The 19,867-nt window shown below is 46.4% G+C and overlaps 1 pseudogene; it reads right to left on the minus strand.

Moving 5' to 3' along the window:
* The window catches only part of LOC125758262 (uncharacterized), a 78,928-nt pseudogene that overhangs the window by 10,641 nt on the left and 48,420 nt on the right, over positions 1 to 19,867 (minus strand).

The following is a 19,867-nucleotide window of genomic DNA, read 5'->3' on the forward strand; positions in this document are numbered from 1 at the left end:
GCTAATTACTTGCAAAAACGACGCAGCACGGTAGACGCCGACGCAACCAGACACATATGCTCTGAGCAGTGTGCATGACATAGCGTGTGCATGACAGCATTGTGTCTTCCTACCTGCGTCCCCGTCTACCTCTGCAAGTTAATTCATTATACCTATGCTTATGGAACTATACCTTCAATTGCATTTACACCACAGAAAGGGTGTGGAACGACCAGTATGTTTAAAAGCGGACCCACTTTTACGGCGACAAGGCAATGTGCAAGTCGCTCCAAGCGACGATCTCGTCTAGCCAAGTTATAACGGCTCAACAACACAAGGCGCGTGCGTGGCAGGAGCACAGAATCCCGTAATGTAACGCGAACTCTTCAGCTTGTTTTCAACTGTAATCAACGCACACGGCAACCGCTCCGTAGAAAGGTATAACGAAGAGCACAGAAAGCAGCGATACTAGCACAATGCATACTTTTTTAGCAGGCCCTTTCTCTTGCGCAGCATCACTTCTGTGGTAACTGGCCGCCCACCCAGGCACTCTTTCCTGCATAAAAGTTTTCATGCACTAAGGTAACTCAGTAACGCAATTTGGCAACATTCTTGAACTCACCGAGGTGTTGTATCCGCTGCGGCGACTGTCTCGTCAAACGGCCCGCGCTTGCGATCTTGTTCAAAGCTCGCGTCCGTTGGTTGGTGCCACGACGACGCATCGCCGCCGTCGATTCCATGTCAAACAACGACCCGAACGTCCCGACACGCGATGTAAGTAGTACGTGTTCATTCAACAACGATAACCGCACGTAATATTGATAAACACGGTAAAAATGGATTCGCGATACACCACTTCGTTCGCAGCGAGCGCAGGGAGCCTTTCAACGGAACCCGCAAGGTATATGTAAACTGGTAGCGTAACTTCCGTAGAAGCCCACGTGTCAAGCCGGTGGCTAGTTGTTGCAACAGTCGCCATCTATGTGAGGAGGGGACAAACAGAATTAAAAAAAGAAAAAGATGACGTCACAACCGGAAGCGGAAATGACGTCACGTTTTAACGCGATGGGCGCGAAATTATGAAATTTTTTGACAGGGCGCCGCTTCTTACTTTTTTTTATAGCTGCATGTTCTTTTTCTTATCACTATGACGGCTCCATAATGGAAGCCTGCAAGATAACGGGAAGACGAAAAAGACAGATTTGATAAATAAGGTGTATTTTATTGGCGAAATATTGCAGTTGACAGGATATTACCCCAACATATATAACACAGAAATCAGAAGTAGCATAACAATTCAACGTGCACACTGTGATGGTGTAATGTGGGCCCAGGATCCGAAATAATTCAACCGGCAATCAGGTGATTCTGTACACACAACACATACTTTAACACAACCGATAACTCTGACGATTCACACACAACACACTACAGCATTCCTTATCTACATCCTAAACGTCCTACGCGCCTCGCACACAAACTGTCCTACTCGCCGTTATGAACTGTTGCCGCTGCGGCGAGGTCGGTCGTCACCGGTACTCCTTGGGCAGTCAACAGTCACGCTGCCTTGACCGTGGCGAGGTGGTAGTGGTGGTGATGATGGCACTGCAGGCCGGTAGATCACCAGGCCACTGCAGCGCAGGTTAGCTGCCCGTCACCAACATGAGCCGCGGCCACCTCGTGACACCACTCGGGCCCCAGGACCTCAGGCCAGGAACAGACTAGGCTGCCGGTCTCTGTGTCAGCACGGGGCACAGAGCGGGAATCAGGCTCACCAGGTCCACATGGCTGCCGGACGCCTGGTTAAGCGATGTCGCGATCCGAACCGCCGACCAACGGCTGCCGTTCCAACCGTGTCGCGCTCCAACTCCTCGAGCCGCACGTCCCGCTCGCGCTTCCTTTTCGTCGTCTTCCCCTCCAAGGCGTACCGCTGAGCAGAACTGTCGTTCCCTCTTCGCCCCGTCACGGGCCACACAATCCACATCATCACACACACAAACCTTGCACACGTGTTGCTCTTGCATCCGTAGACAGCGCAGCGTTTCTTCGCGTAGCGTGGCGGACTCATCGTCCCGAAGGGCGACAGCACGCCGGCCGTGCGCTGGCAAAACACAGTCACTGAAACGGTTCCCGATGGCTGCGATGGGCTATATTACCTTCTGCCAAGTACCACGACTAGAAAACAACGGTTATGCGAGGAAATATCTACGGACGACAGGCACAATCCTACTGCGCAAAAACGAGCGACGCCATTTGCATCTCAAAATGCGCAAAACCGTTGGCCCATGTTACCAGACTGCCTGCATGTGCCCGCTGTTTCTGAAAATAAACGAAAAAAATTGGCCACTCAACCACATACCCAAGACTAAAGTTTGATTAAAGTAATCTACTAATTTAATTCGTGACAAATAAACTTAAAACTAATGAAAATAAACGCTTAATTAATTTTTTGTTTTCATTATTTGTCCCCCCCTCACCTAGTAGCGCTTTAATCGTCACGCGGGTGTTGATGTTTGTCGCAATAGGTTTCCGACCACTTTTCGTTCCGACTTTCGCGACCTATTTAGATTGACCTTGGAACCCGTTTGAACCAGCCTGAACGTCACGTGTTCATTGACGTCTCCACGCGTGCGCGTTCTCCGGTTGGAACTGATTGGCTCTCTCGCTCAGCGGGCGATTTGAATCCTTGAACTGAGTTGCGGCAACTCTCTCTCCCTTTCGTCTACTGCATCTCCCTTTTCATGGCCTCCGATACGCCGGCGCGCAATCTTGGAGGCCATGCCTTGTTCACCACTTCTTTCTCGGACGCGCGCCTGTACTGTACTGTACAATGGGGCGGCCGCAACGCGTCAACCGCGTCTGATCGGTTCTTAATACTACTACTGCGCTTTTGCTGTTTAAAAATATATACAGCATCTGTACACGAGTGGTGCGTTTTAATTACTGCTAAAAGTAACAGCTGCTGTCTTTACGGCTGGCTAAGAGTACACGTCCGTGCGTGTGCAAAACAAAAGCACGTCGAAAACCGGGGGCTTTTGACAACAAGTGTTCACTGTATTACTTAATACCTCTTCGCAGGCACGTAGGCAAGCCCCCCCCCCCCCCCCCCCGAAAAAAAATCGTTTCTACGTGCCTGCCTCTTCGTATTGAGCAACGAACCAATGGCACCATCAATGCCTCGCCCTTAGTGTGATTGAGCTGCAGCTTCTTTCTTATTGATGTACTTTGTTAGCCTTAATTGATGTGTGGTGTTCGTGAGTATCGGGTTCAGTGTTGTGCGCGAGTTTCGGTTTAGGCCACAAGAGATTCCACCGCCAGAGGACCAAGCAGCAGCGCATGCGCCGAGGGCACGCTACCCTCTCCCGAAGAACAGACCCATTGTTTCCATGTATTCGCAGTGTGCTTCTAATAAACGAACGTAACAGACGTATGCAGCAGATATATTCTAAGTGGGGCAGGTAAGCAAGTTACTATCAATTTGAAATTGCCCATTTAAACACTATTCACAAGTACATTGAACGTCGTCGTAATAAAAGCAGGAGAAAATACTTATTTGTTGAAAGGCGACAGCTAATCGACAAAATAGTAGTTTCACAAACTTCGCTTCTGGGCAAGTTCATTTATATCCGAAAAGAAAGCCAACGTACTGTGCATACTGAATAGTAACAGAAACAGCAATACTGCACTGAATTCTGCTATTTATGTCTTGAAAGAGGCTGTTTTCCTGTGTTCAGCGTGACCGTTGTCCCGCTTCGACATTGCGCTTTGCAGTATTCCATGAAATACGTTGTCCTTGGCAATGGACAAACGAAGGCGGAGAGGCCATACGGTCCTTGCAGTTATATTAGTTTCTTTTGTGAGTTACTGTGTTCGTTAAAAGTGCGATTTATAAATACAAGACAAAATTTACAAGTTTCGATGCGTTTTTATAGCATCATTGATCCCAGGAGGGTTAGAGTCAAAGAACCCGTGCATACACAAAAACTGTTCTCAGATGGGTAAATAAGACATTAGTGGTAAAAAATTGGCTGCGTATCTGCGTGCTTCGCTGCAAATGTCGTCTAAAGACGATAGAAGAGGCGCTGCGTGAGATATGGACGCCATCTGGCAATACGTCGGCAAACATGAGTGCTGTGTTGCGGGCTGGTAGTCCCGGCGCAGCAGCAGGCGAAGACTTGCGGTGACCAACGCGACCGGCGGGGACGCCAGCCAGCCCGAACACGCGGTTTGGCGGGAAGCGCCGAAGCAGAAATAACGTCCGCATTCAACGAGTGCTCTGCACACACTCTTTTATTTACACGTCGCCTGGGTAAAACAGGAATGCCAGAGCGTGCCCCATGGCATTCATACAGTGCAATACGGAACCGATACCGAAACACAACAATGAGCTCGTGCAGAGGGCACGGAGCAAGAAAAGTTTCAGCGCCGTCGCATTTTCAGCGCAGCTTACGAAACTAGGGTCTCTAGAATTACGTATCTATGTATTTTCTATTAAAGGAACACAACACCTAACACTTAACTAGTGATGTTGCGCCTCAGATATGCGTAATGTTTGCTTTTTGATCAACAATGTACACAAGTGTGAACCTAGTCATCCGTTCAAGGTGGCTGGCCCTTGGGCAAGTGGTTCAACTTTGGCCGGGTGGCTGAATCGAGGGACGTGCCGACAAACAGAAAGACAGACCAAAATTTGGGCGTTTAAGTTCCCCAAGAAAGGCTATCGTCTTTAATATCGTCTTTAATAACGATGAGAACGACCGACACGCACACTACCGGCGAAACCAGGGGGGAGGAGCGGGGGGGCGCGGAGCGAGCGCGCGCCTCCAGACCGGCCGTGGTTTTACAATACAGGATCGGTCGAGAAGAGCGAACTGCGACGAATGTTCACAAAAGAAACGTGGAGTTTCAAAGGTTAGGGTGCGAGGAAGTTCTGTAGGTCCGGTGCACATATGGTTGGAGAAATGAAAGGGCGTACTTACGAAAACTGCGTGCATTATACTGCTTTGTGAACGATTTCGCCGAGGCACAACCTTCGTCAGAGTCAAGACTTCGACCAGCGCGGACGCGCGTTTGTGTGTGTGTGTGTGTGTGTGTGTGTGTGTGTGTGTGTGTGTGTGTGTGTGTGTGTGTGTGTGTATCTGTGCACGTGTGTTGAATCGACCTACAGTATTAATATTTACGAGGCATCCATTGCACTAAGTGAAATAAATGGGGCTTAATTAGAAGGGGTTGGCGCGTGAACTACTTTAAGTCGCACGACAGCTCCGTCGGCAGTGAATAACGCCTAGGTGATACTTCGACATAACAGCGTCAATGACATTTTTATTGCAAACTACTCAACAGAAATATTTCCTCAGTTGTATTTCAAAATAATTGCGTCAATGAAATTTTTATTGCAAAGTGCTCAAGAGAAATATTGTTTACGAATTACGTCCTCATGCATTGGTATTTCGAAAGAAATGAGTCAATGGAATTTTATTGCGAAATGCTCAACAGAAATATTGTTTACGAATTATGTCCTCAATGGTATTTCGATTGCAATGAGTCAATGAAATATTTATTGCAAATTTCTCAACGGAAAAATTGTTGAGGAAATATTCGCTCAATGGTTTTCGATTGAAATGAGTCAATGAAATATTTATCGCAAATTGCTCAACAGAAATATTATTGAGGAAATATTCCCTCAATGATATTTCGATAGGAATGAGTCAATGACATTTTTATTGTGAACTGCTCAACAGAAATATCGTTGACGATGTATTGAAGCAAGTCCATGAGTATTGCGGAATCATTGATAATCAATAAAGTCAATAATTCGATCATACTCCGGCAATGGAAAATCAAGTCATTTTCATAAGGGAGGTGCCTCAGTATGATGCACTCACGCACAACGTCTTCCGACCATGTGGGTTTTTTGCGTCTGAAATAATTATTTGATTCCACAGAAAGACGGCTGATGTGCCTTTCTGCATGGCTTGCTGCCTTATGTGGGACATATCCGCAAAGTTGCAGTCTTCTTTGACCTTATCTAATTCCGCCGTATACTTATCCATTGTTTTCTGGAGTCTGTCGATTCTTCTTTTCATGTCCCTTTCTTTCCTCAGTCATCGCACTCACTCGCTTGCAAGACTGCAAGCCTCATCATCGTCGAGCTTCGTCTCTTCGACAAGCATACGAGAGTCGTCGTCTGAGTGATCGTCGAGAGTCGTCGTCTGAGGTGCACACAGTTGCTCTAGCGACGCAGTGGAGGATTGTTTTGATGGCTCTTCCTCGGTGGTCCTTTCATGTTCCATTGGCGTCTCTGTCTCACTAGCTGGGCTTTCGGTTGCTGCCGTCTCTTCAGGTTTCTCTTCTGACAGTCGCATGTGCTCAACTGTGTTTTCTGCTTCAGGCACACGCAGAAAGATCGTCGGTACTGTGCCCTTCAGACAGCGCCTTTGGCCAACGTTGAAATCTTCATCTTTGAAATGTTTGCTGCAGACCTTCGAATAATTTCAAGTCACATTTGAGGTCCATCCACGTCTGTCGATTGCTCTGAGCCATGCTTCTCGCAGTGTAGAGTCGGCAGGGATTTCATGAAAAGATACACCCGGTGCCTTTTTTTTTTTGCATCCGACTTGCAGTTGGGCACACAACTGTATGTCATCTTGCTGCGAAGAGAGAGAGAGAAAAAAAAACAATAATGTTTTGCCTCTCTCATTTCTTAAAATCGTATACAACATTTTTTATAACAAACCGACCCATTTTGTACCCTTTTAGAAAGCAAAACATTACTTCGACGAGACACATAATAATAGGGGTTTGCGAATATTCGACATTTCGAATAACTTTCGAATAGTGTTTGCTATTCGATTCGCCCGGAATTTTGCTATTCAAAGCATTCAAACTTCGCGAAAACAAATACGGTCAATGTCCGATTAAGAGTGGCCCCTTCAAATTTTTGGTATGCTTCGCCATTTTACACATGTGCATAGCAGCAAAGCTGTCTTTCAAACTAACGTATTTTTATCGCGTATCACCTGCACCCTCTACAACGATTCGTGGATCATTTTCTAAAAAGGATCCCCGCGTATCGCCGTGAAGCTACCTTCCTTGCACAGCTGAAAAGTCCTGCCGTGATGCCAGCTTTACAAACGAAAATTTGCGTTTTTTTTTTTAATGCGAAGCATTTCTTAGCGAACTTCTGCGACTTTGAGCGTATCTATCTATCTATCTAGCCGCCTACGACTTTGTGCTCTCCTGGTCGCTTGGATAATCGAATGTACTAGTACACCAAAGTTGGTATAGCGTAACATGACTGTATGACGAACATAAATGACAAGTCATAACATGAAAATCATGTCATGTACAGCATGATTTACATGCCACGCTCATGGTGCGCTGCTGGCCGTTTCGCTAGCTTGATATACACGAAAATTGGTATCTTGCGACGTGACTATGTGACGAGCATAAATACCACGAGTTAACATGAAAATCATGACACGCATGTCATGTACAGCATGACTTACGTGCCAGGCTCACGGTGCGCTGGCGGCCGTTTCGCTAGCTTGATCTACCCCGAAGTTGATATTGCGCGACGTTACTGTGTGACGAACATAAATAATAGGAGTTAACATGAAAACCATGACACGCATTTTTTTTTCTTCAAATGTAACAGTGTTTTCTGCGGCTTACACACGAGCAAATACGGTACTACGTTCGCAAATTTATCGACTCAAGAAAACGCTGGTTTTCATCAATACAAAGACGATAGACGCAGCAGAGGTGGGGGTTCAATTAATGCCGTTTTGGACCCAAATTTGGGCAGAAAGTAAAAAAAAAAACCGGACGCCAAATATTTTTAGCAACCGCAATTTCAGATTTTCTTTTATATTCACATCTATGAGGCAGATTAGGAACTCTAGACTCGAAAAAGGCGTGCTCTTGTACACCACATTAGTTGGGCTTCCATTGAAGTCAATATAGTCGGAGAGGCTGAGGCAATGGCATCTTTTGCTTTCACGTGTAAAGTATTGTGACACCACACTGGTAGCACCCCATCAAGTAAATAAATACAATTCGGCCTCCACATTGTCTCATCCTTGATGAAACAACCAGGGAACACCATCCCTCCAGCGCTTCACCAACCTGATCGCCAAACGAAACACTTCCATGTTCCTATCTCATAATAATGCGCTTAGAGAACCTCTGCTACTCTATAATTTCACTTCGAAGTGTTCGAAAAACATTTGAGAAACATTCCAAAGTTATTCGAAAAATATTCGATTCGATTCGCACTCAAACTTCAATATTCGAATTCGCTTCGCACCCAAAATTTCGCTATTCGCACAGCTCTAATAATAATGCTTCAAACAGCGACATATATGCAATTATAAACTTCTTTCGCGTGTAACTGAATGCACTGCGTGCAAGAAGTACTATTTCAACTCACAAATTAAACTTTCTACGACATAAAAAAGTAAGCGTAACGGTGACACAGTTGTAGCGAACTTCACTGCACTATTAAATCATATTTAATTCACTACAATCGCAAATACTTACTTGATTTCGGTGCTCCAGCGTGAAATCTTCACTTCTTGAACATCAACTTTGCCTTCTCGGTGACACAGGTTCGGAGAAACTCAGGGAAAACAGTAAAACATTCACAACGTCGTTTCATCGCTTCTGCGGTTTTCAAAAAAAATCGTCTGCTACTTAAGTCGTCTGCTGCGGCTGAACTGCTCCGTGGCATGGCTGCCGTAGCGCCAGGTGGCGATTGTCGCTTCCCTTCAATACAAGGCATGGCCTCCGAGAGTAGGAAGCGCCGCGGTTGATAATCTCAAAGGCCAAGTACAAGGACCCTAACCCTACGTAAGTGGCGCTGCCATAGATGACGGGCGTTTCGCGCTCATCCGGCAGGCAACGAAAGTATAGGAGGCTGTGGCAGGGTGATGGCCATAGAGACGGCCACGGTAGGGGGACGGTCACGGCGTGGTGGCGCCATCTAGTTTTGATTGAACAAACCAGCTGCGGAAAATCATCTATACGCCATTTGCCAGTGGCGGTACACAGAGATCTGGGTACATCAGCGTGTTTTCGTTATCACTAGCGAGATGGCGCGAAGGGCTCGAAGAGCGCGCTTTAAAGGTCGTCGCCCCACGCGTTGAGATGAGCGTGTGCCTCTACAGGGTGTGCTCGCTCCTGCGCGCGCGATTATCTTGTACGTCTTGCGCTCTCACCAAGTTTGCGTTGAAGCTACAGAGAGCACGAAGATCACTTCGCTGCGTGCAGCGGCCGCTTTTGCGAAAGGAGCGCGCTGCTCACAAACAAATAAGTTACAACTGTGACAGCTCGCGCTCATCCCGTGTATACTTGTACGTTCATTTCGTGAGTCCTCCTTTGTAAGTGACCACCGCGCTTTCATTGTCGAGCTGTGACAGTGGTTAGCTCGCGCTCATCCTGTGCATGTTCGTTCCGTGCGTCCTTTCTGCTTAAGCAGCGCGTTGAAAGTTTAGAACTGCTTGCCGCCCTTCGCGTGATATTACAACTTGTTGCTACAGTATTCGTTCCTTCGCCCTTGGGGCGAAACAATGAACAATCAACGCTCAACTAGGTCTGTGAAGACGCGTTTTACTTTCGTGTTATACCGATTCCTATGACAGAGGGATGAGCCATGTTTTTAAATGCGAAGCATTTCTTAGCGAAACTCAGGCACTAACTAACTACGTATCTATCTATCTATCTATCTATCTATCTATCTATCTATCTATCTATCTATCTATCTATCTATCTATCTATCTATCTATCTATCTATCTATCTATCTATCTAGCCGCCTACGTCTGGGCGCTCTCCTGGTCGTCTGCATAGCTTGTAATATACCAAAATAGGCCTAGCAGGGGATCAGTGTATGTCGAACACGATTCACTGGTCATGACATGAATGACGCAAAATACCTGTCGCGTACGTCATGAAACCCTTTCTCTCAGTCACGTATGGCACATACCCGTAAACCAGAATTATTGTTATGCGGGTATGTGCCACAGGTGATACAGAGTCTCAACCAACAAAGTAACCGCGAACGCACACATTCACACGCAAAGAAAGTGATAAAATAATACTTGTTGGGGTTTTATGTCCGAAAACCACGATATGATATGAGAGACGCCGTAGCGAATGGCTCCGGAAATTTTGACCATTGGGTATTCTTTAACGTGTAGCGAGATCTCACAGAACACGGGCATCTAGCATTCTGCCTCTATTGAAATGAGACCGCCGCGGCCGGGATCGAACCCGCGACCTTCGGGTCGGCAGCCGAGCACATTAATCGGTACACCACCGCGGCGGACGCAAGGAATGTGAGGAAACTGAAGACAGAACACCCCTGGAAGACGCTCAACCACCATCCACTCGTTCACGGGGTCCACAACGTGGACCACGTGCATTACACAAAAACCGGTGTCAATGCTTCCTACAATAACAAGGCCTCTCATCATTACCGGTGTCTTCAACATTGATTTATCAAGACCCAAAAATGTTTGGTCCTTATACTGCGTGAAAGACGGATTGGATGTGGAGATGGCATCAAAACCCTCGCTGCCACGTCCACAACAGGATGCATCATACATCACTTCATCGTAAGAGGTATCCAGGATTTCCACCAGTTGTTCTATACCTCGCACTCCAGCACACTTAGACCCCTCGTAACCGCGATCACGAACGGATCCGATTAACAAGTCCAGTGCAGTTGCTCGGGCTCACTGATCACTTTGATGATGACCTTGATCAAGAACTTTCAAGAACCCTTTCCACACATGCAACGGGTCCGTGCGTGCGTGTGTTCGTTCTGCTCATGTGCGTGGGTTCTCCGTCATAATGGACAATTCTAGGCATCACAACTGTAACTGTGACTGTAACGTACGTGCAGTGCGCTTGCGCGTGCCATGCGGCTGTGTATATATCTAGGGAAACTTTCCTGAATGGAACTTAGTTGCGAGTTACGCCTGCCCTGTGCGTCTGTGTTTCATCTTTGTACTGTTCGGATTCGTGCTATCCAGTATTCAAGAAGTGATATCAGCTTACCACGTCTGGTGTTGGTAACACCCATGTGTCTGTTGCCATCGCTACGCAACTGTAAACAACTGGTTATATAATAGATATGCGACTCTTCAACATATGAGTGTGCGCATACCCCTTCCATATTTATCTAGCGTCATTCCGTAACGTTTCCCTCAATGTGAAAATTACGCCACAGTCACCATCCCGCGCATGCTTCGCATAAAATTGATTCCCACGGTACGTGGGATCTACCAAATTTTTCATTCAAGGGTATGGCAGTGGGGGATTGGCCATCGACAGGACCGCTCGCGGCGGCTCGGGAAACGAGACTGCTTTAGGCAGGCGGCGCGGGAGCTGATTATGATGATGACTGTGTTGCTATAAGATGGTGTGTACCCGCACTGGGGCACGATTGGCCAAGAATGAGCAACTGAACCTATGGTTACTAGGTACCTTGAGATTTCGCTTAACAAAACTCGTTGCGGGGCTACTTGGTGATGCATATTTTTCTTTTTGAAAGGTTATCCCGTCGCGCCATGTTTCCCTGCGTGTTTGTGTTCAATTTTTAGCGCTAGACATCTTTCAAAAAATTCGGCAGATGCCACGCGTTGCTGGAATCGTGTTCATGTGAACCAGCCAGCGAGTGCTTCTGTGCTGTATTTTATGGCTTTGAGCTAAGCGTTACGAAGCGGATTGACGTGTTTTAGGAGCTGGCTCGCCTGCTTAATAAGCTAGGGCAAAGTCCCGCGTCGTAGCGTAACCTTAGTTCCAGACGCGACCGCTACCAGGGCAGCTCGCACGAAAGAGGTCTTCCTCTTCTTCTTCGAGCGCCTTGGTGATGATATTAACGCAGGCAAAAGCACATATAGCATAGCTAACCGTAGCATGCGCACGTTCACGCGAAAGAGAAGTCTTCTTCCTCTTGTTCTTCGAGCGCCTTGATGATGAGACTAACGCAGGCAAAACCACATTTCCTCGATTTCCTCGACCACACGTTTGGCCACTGCTGCAAGATCTGCGACCGCTTGTGGTTCGACAACACCCTGACAACAATCGCTACTATATCAACGTGTGACGTCTTTATATGACAGTACAGGATTTGTTCGGATCATTCACGGTTTATTTGATTATCTCCGAGCCAGCACCTCAATCATCATTCACTTCGTGGATATGGCGTGATTTTTATTGTAAGTGTAGTAGCCGTGTGTACATCGTAGGCTTGACAGGCACGTCGACAATACTGTCGCTTAAAGAGTAACTAATGGTGCGACGTAACGTCAGCCATCACGTTAGAGTACATACGTCAGTGTTGTTGAAACTAAATGAACAATATGTTGCAATCGTGTGAATATCATACTTAACTTTTCTTAATTTATTTCTCCATCGTCAAGCAATGCATAAATATAGCTTGATGAATCAAAGGATTACAAACGTAATGTTCATTAGACTGCTATAAAAGCGCAGCCAACACTGGAACCACAGACGTTAATCTCATATGACACCTGTATAGTAGAAGTACATATGTAGTGTTTATTGATTTTGTATAAAATTAGATAACCAGCACTGCAATGAGCATTGACGCTGCTCCGACATAACGCCTGCATAGGCTCTTTTTCCAAACGAGTTTATAGACCTGGCATGGGTCTGTGGTAGAATACCTGACTGCCACGCAGAATGCTTGCGTTCGATTCCTGCTGAGATCCCCCTTCTTATTCTTTCCGTTCATCGGGTCAACGCTGCCAACGCCGGCTTTTCCTAACGCTCTTGCATTTAAATTACCAATATCTGTTCTGGCCGTCCCTGGGTAGATATAAACCTTCTTACAACCTTATTAAAGATGGAAACCGTATTAAAAAAAGTCACAGTTTCGCCGCAACGGCGAAGCAATGAATGCGATAGCAATAAATTGGAATGTAACGCGAAGAGCCGAAAGCAGCTCGAAATTGCCAGCGCGTCGCTCGAGCCCAAAGGACGCACGAAAAGAACGCACACAGCATCAGCGCGAACTATTATGCGTCACAGCTCGACACTGGAAGCGCACTGCTCAAACATAAAGCAGGACGCAGGAAACGAACGAGCAGGTACATACAGGACGAGCGCGAACTAACTGTCCCAGTCGTTACTTATTTCTGTTTGAAAAGCGCGCCCCTTTCGCAAACGCGGCCGCTGCAGCGTCGAAGCGACCTTCGTACGCTCTGTAACTTCAGCGCAGACATTGCGGGGAAAGCACAAGACATACAACCCCCCGTTCCCTCCTCCCCGCTAGCCGCCCCTTCTTTCCTCGAGATAAGCGCACGAAGGCGACCACGCCCTGTAGGCGAAGAGCAACGGTGTTCGGAAGAACGGGGCGACGATCTTTAAAGCGCGCCACACGTGGACATCGCGCCATCTATGTGGTAACTCAGAAATTACACCATTTTCCGCTAAAGGGGACCATGAGGCGATGCGAAGCCGGAGCACTCGCACGATCGCGTTCCGTTGGCGTTCTTTGGCATGCTACCGACCTCGCGTCGTGGAACGCGAAGAGGAACGCTACGCGCGTCTTATCTTCCCTCTAGCCTGGCCGTTAATTCTCACAGGGCGAGCGGGGAACGCAGTCGGCAAGCGTGCGAGAGGGGGGCAGCCTGGGAGAGGAGAGAGAGGGGGAGAAGACGCGCATGCGCTGGTGCTCATCGCGGCGTTGCGCAGGAGAGAATTTCGGCATGTCTAGCCCGCGTTTCAGAGGAAGAGTGGAAAGGCAGAGGGGAAGTGGAGAAGGGGAGGGGAGAGGGAGAGGGGGAGGGGAGAGTGGATAGGGGAGATGGGAGAGGTGGAAGTGGGAGGGGGAGGGTAAGTGTACAGGGGGTGGGAGAGGGTGAGTGGAGAGGGTATGCGCATGCGCAGTAAGTGTGGTCACGCCACACACCACCACCACCACCACCGGATTGAACTCCGCCATAAGATACTTCGCATCTAAAAGCATGCTGATGTAAGTGGTGTATATAAATAGCTCGCCGTTAGCAGGCTGAAAGACGGAGCTGTTCGTGGCCTAACCGTCAACGCCGCGCGCTGGAAAACGGGAGGTCACCCGTTAGATTCCGCGCGTCGGAAAGTTTTTCTGAATTAGTTTTCTTTGTGGCTTTGATATATATATATATATATATATATATATATATATATATATATATATATATATATATATATATATATATATGTATATATATATGTATATATATATATATATATATATATATATATATATATATATACATATATATATATATAAATATATAGACATATACGGTGCATGACGGCGGCGACGGCGACGCCGACGGCAAAAATCAGCCGAGACTGTCCATATAATTGTTATCGCAATAAAATAAATCCCCACGGTATCCACGAAGCGATTTATGTTACAGGAGCTTGCACGGAGATACTCGGGTAAACCGGGAATGATCCGTACAATTCATCTACTGTCATATAAAGACGTGACACGTTGTTATAGTAGCGATTGTGGTCAGGTTGTTGTCGAACCACAAGTCTTCGCAGACCTTGCAGCTGTGGCCGAACGTGTGGCCGAGGAAATCACGCTTGAAGCGCGCGTAAGCGCCACCAACTTCAGGTAGCGACCGTTTTCGTCGCCTGGCCGCTGCACCCCGCGCCCGTACCTCTTCGAGGTTCTCTTGCCGCCGCTTCCGCGCTGCTTCGGGTTCGCGGGCTTTTATCTCGGGGTCAGCACGACGCTGACGTTTCTCTTCGGCCTCGCGAGCTCTCACCGCTGCTCCGCCGCCTTGTCTTCGTTCATGTTAATACTATCGAAGCGCACTGAATGACGACTGTCGAAAGAGAGAGGAAGCGTGCAGTTGTGGCCCTCTAGTGGTCTCCTGTCAAACTAGAGCACGCGCCAGAGTGCAGCGAGCGCCGCATGCTACAGTTGGCTATGCTATATGTCGTTTTGCCTGCGTTAATATCAATCATCATCAAGGTGCTCGAAGAACAAGAGGAAGTACACTTCTCTTTCACGCGAACGTATGCTGAGATGGCTATACTTTACCTGTGTTACGCCAAGCTAGTGGGAGCAATGAGAACTAGCGGCTACTACGGCGATGGACAAGCCCCGAGCATAAGCAGCAAGCTCCTAATAACAAGCAGCTATGCTCAGGTCCTCAGTCCAGGGCTCCGCTGGCATGAGCGGCTCGCTGGGCTTGGTCAAGCATTTAGCTCTGCTGTTTTCGTCGTCCGCAAGCCATGCCTTCCACTGCCTGTTCAACATATGTACGATGAACATTTTTAAAAACTGTGAATCAAAGCCGTATACGTGTAGTTGCTTGTATAGAACCAGAAACGGCATCAAAGACGTCCTTGTTGGTGAAATCTAGTACCGAGGCTCGTAACGTGAGAACTTCTTTCTTTTGATGGTAAAAGATACTGACCGAATATTTCGCGACCTAGATAGCCTGCGCGATCGATTACGGTGAACATGCGTATACCATCTACAAAATACCAACAGCGAATATAGCTTGGAAGTTATTTTAAATGAAATGAACAAAGGTTACTGTGATGTTTAGGACGGTTCGAGCACTTCCCCTATTGTGCAGCAGCGCAGGAAACAGACAGCGAGACGTATTTAAACATTTATGTACAAAATGAAACGATATCAAAAGTTGGTGGTGTCGGTGCGGTCGGGACGACCACCCAGCCCACGAGGAGGAAGAGTCCCGTGGTCTCACGGCTTGCGAGCAGCGGTGGCGGGGTCTAGGAGATGCCGGGACCAGCGCGACCTCGGACCTTGTTTCCGACGTCCTGATCACCACCCGAGCGCAGCGGTTCCACGGGCGGGTTCTGGCCAGCACAGCACCGTCTGCGCCGTGCTGGAATGCTGCTCGCCACAGCTGTGGTGCGGCAGCTCATTCATCGGTGATCCACGCCTTGGTCAGGCGGTCAGGTACAGCTCGGGGAACAGCTCATGGGCTCGCGGCCCACGTCTGAGTCTGGCGCGTCGCTCGGTACGGCTCGGCACCGCTCGGCGACCCTCGATGCAGTCAGCAACTCCACCCCTGGCACCTGGATCCTTGGCCACCCTTGACCTCGCCCGGCTCCGTGGTCCTCCGTGCCCACGCGTCTCGGCCGGCAGAACGTCCCGCTCGTCCGAGCTCAGAATTGCACGCCCTGGCCCGAACACTGCGAGCGCGCCTCGTGCCACCGTGATGATGATGATGATGATCCTCCACTCATGGCTCTTACCCACTCTGGGGGATTGGCCAAGAATTGTAGATATGAAGATTTAAAACTACTAAGTTAACACAAAAGACAAGCACACATAAAAAGAACTAGTGCAATAATTATTTCTACATTCAGCCCAGACTTCTCATCCTAACTAGAAATTAGAATAATGAAATTACTGTGGTACCGAACGTCTTCTTTTTTATTGATTTTTTTTTCTTATTGATTCATTGCTATTATCTGAACAGGTTTGCATTTAAGAACTTAAAAACACATTCGTTTTGTTTCCTGAAGGAAAGCAATTACGGCATCAAAAACATTCCTGTGTCTGACGCCCAAATCCGAAGCACCGAAGGTGAGAATAGTGTCTATTGTTAAAATTATTCCCAGCTTAGCACAATGAGTTTCAAGAAGTCTTTTTCTTTGTAATATATAGCGGCGACACGATAAAAAATAATGCTCTATCGATTCGATTTCTGAACAAAAGTGACAGAGGGGAGATATCACCAGACGAGCCCTGTGTGCATATAGATTCAACGGGGGCACTCGGCATCGTAATCTAGTTAATAATACTTCTAATTGTCTAGTTTGACACCACTGAGTTTTCCATGGAAATTTTAGATGTCTAAATTCTGTCCATGAAGTTATTGATTCTATGGCGTCTGCTCGAAGGGAAAATTTCCTATACCTAATCGCAGTTATGCTGGCTACTTCAGGGAGGACCGAAATTATTGGACCGTTCAATGCCGCTCTCGCTAGTGTGTCGGCCATTTCATTTATTTCTAATCCACAATGGCCAGGTACCCATAATAATTTCAAAATTTTCAATTGTGGAGGCACTAGCGTAAGGAGCGTTTTTAAGGCAATTGATTTTGATGACATTGTTAGAGATGTACATACTGACAGGGAATCTGTTATTATTATTGCGCAATGGTCGTTCAAATCTAGTTTTCGCAGCGCCAGTATAATTGCCGAGAGTTCCGCTTCAAACACAGGGGTGAAATCCGGCAGTCTTAATGAAAATGACCAGCCAAGCGAAGGGGAGTAAATACCTACGCCTGCCTTTTCGTCAATTACTGAAGCATCTGTGGCTACTATATTTTTTGTTTTCGCGTGTGTAAGATAATCTTGCAGCCGACTATTTAATACCCTGTATGATTGAAATTTAGGCTTAGAGGGGAAAATCTCATCGAATTCTATCTTAAGATTTTGATTGGACACATTTGCTGCAGGCACATCTCGAATCTTCACGTTTATCCGGTCTAGCTGCTTCTGAACAAAAATAATCTGTGGTGTACGAAAACGTGGCCAATGAGCAAGAAAAAAGGAGTCTGGCTCATTTATAAAAGCATATTCGGATCGTCTTAACGGAAAGCTATAAAATTTTAAAAATGTCTGCACCGTCAGGATTCGGAATCGACAAGGCAATGTTGGCAAGCGCGCTTCCTGATACAGAACGTTGATTGCTACAAACCCAGGGAGTCCCAGACACAATCGCAAGGCTTCTCGCTCCAGCATAACCAGAGGCTTAAGTTTGTACGCAGGGCCACCCGAGAACAAGACACACCCAAATTCTAATATAGGGCGCATGTACATTTTATAGACCATCAAAAGTGTGTCCCTACGTAGTCCATATCGTCTGCTGCTCATCCTACGTAGTATGCCTAAGGCACGTTGTGCCTTAGGTACGATACTCTCTATGTGTGGAGTCCAGTTTAGTGTCCCATTATAAATGATTCCCAAATATTTTAGCGACTCAACCTGCGGAATAGGCTCTTGTTTATAGAATATTGAAATTGAAATTGGATCTGCGATTGGAAATATCAACAATGCGCTTTTGTTTACATTTAAGGACATGCAAATTGTCTCTAGCCATACCTCTAGCATACTCATATATCTCTGTAATTTCTGATATAGAGAATAAATATCACTATCAGCCGCGAAGAATGCAATATCGTCGGCATAAACATATACCTGCACATCCTGGCAATTGGGGATTGAGCTCATTAATACATTAAATAATACTGGAGACAACACTGCTCCTTGGGGGACTCCGCGAGTCTGTTTGAACTTTAATGATGCACATCCGTCCTTATAACAATAAAATTCTCTTGCCCTCAAAATTCGCCCAACCACGCAATGATATATTGAGGGAAATTACGCCTCTGTAAGTGGTCCAATAAAACTGAATGCTCCACACTATCATACGCTTTGGCGACATCTAACGTCACCAAAGCTGCGTGTTGCCTTCTTTCGAGCAAGTTGAATACGGCTTTTCTAAATCGGCGTGTGCACCCATATAGAACAGTCTGCTCTGAAGCCAATTTGATTTGGATTTAACAATAAATTATCCGCCATCCAGATTGAAATTCTATTATGGAGCACCCTCTCTATGAGTTTTACCATATTAGAAGTAAGAGAAATAGGTCGAATGTTTTCTATGGTATAGCCTAATCCTTGTCTTTTTGTACCGGAATTATTTTAGCTAATTTCCATCATATGGAATCCAGGCATTTTTTAACGAATAATTTATTGTATTGATGAGGTCACACGGTGATAATTTGAATAATATCTTTATCATATCAACCGTAATTCCGTCCGGACCTGGAGCTGACGAGGGTAAATCTTGAATCACTGGACCTAATTCCAATGAAACTTTAGTAAAATCCACCGTTAGCGCTGGTACTTGCAAATTGTATAACTTAGTTGATGTAAATCTACATTCCAGGCCTTTAGCTATGCCTTCCAAGATTTCTTCATTTCATCTGATGACATAATTTCACAGTCTAATTACTTGGTGATGGTAAAATTTTCGTGATCTCATAAACCTAAACAGCGATTTTTTGTTCTTAGGATTCGATAGGTAATCATAGTGTTTCCTATCGTAGCTTCTTTAGCTAAAGAAACTGTGCGTTTAAATATTGCAGCGTAAAATTTGTAATCGGACAATTTTGGGGGACTGGTTAACATAAGCTTCTTCCAAGCTGCCTGTCGTCGACGGTAATCTCGTGTACAATCTGAATTGCACCAAGGACTACCGGAAATGGACTTTGCAGACTCAACAACAAATTCTGCTTTTTTGTACGTCCTTTTAATAATGCACTTAGCCTCATAGCTTTTATATCGTCTCGCTCATCCGAATGTGGGTCAACGCATTTTCTAGATCTTTTTAAATTTGCCATAATTTATAAATACTCGAGTCTGAGAACAGGATGAAGTTACTGGACAAACAATCTCAAATATTACTGGCAATGATCGCTGTTGGTGGCACAGTCCATGGCTGCCCATGACAGACTAGTGAGAGACGAACTTACAAAGCTTAAATCCAAGGCTGAACGGGATCGCGCACGAATAAAAGTAGGCGTTCCGAATTAAGGCAAGACAGGCTGTATCTACTGTCCAATCCCCAATCGTTTGCCACAGCTATCTGTTCGAAAGCCCCAACACGTATGATGGGAGTTGAAATCCCCCACCAGAATTTTACTTTACACGAGATGTAACTGCAGAGTCCAAACACCGAGTATCTTGTACCCCTGTAGGAAAGTATGCATTTATCAACAAGAAGGCAGGCAGCCTGGCAAAGTTATTTCTAATGCAAAAATTTCGCTGTCAGGTGTCATATGCTTATATGCAATTTTTGCCTTGAGGCTT

This window comes from Rhipicephalus sanguineus, chromosome 4 (assembly GCF_013339695.2).
Source record: "Rhipicephalus sanguineus isolate Rsan-2018 chromosome 4, BIME_Rsan_1.4, whole genome shotgun sequence".
Taxonomy (NCBI): Eukaryota; Metazoa; Arthropoda; class Arachnida; order Ixodida; family Ixodidae; genus Rhipicephalus; species Rhipicephalus sanguineus.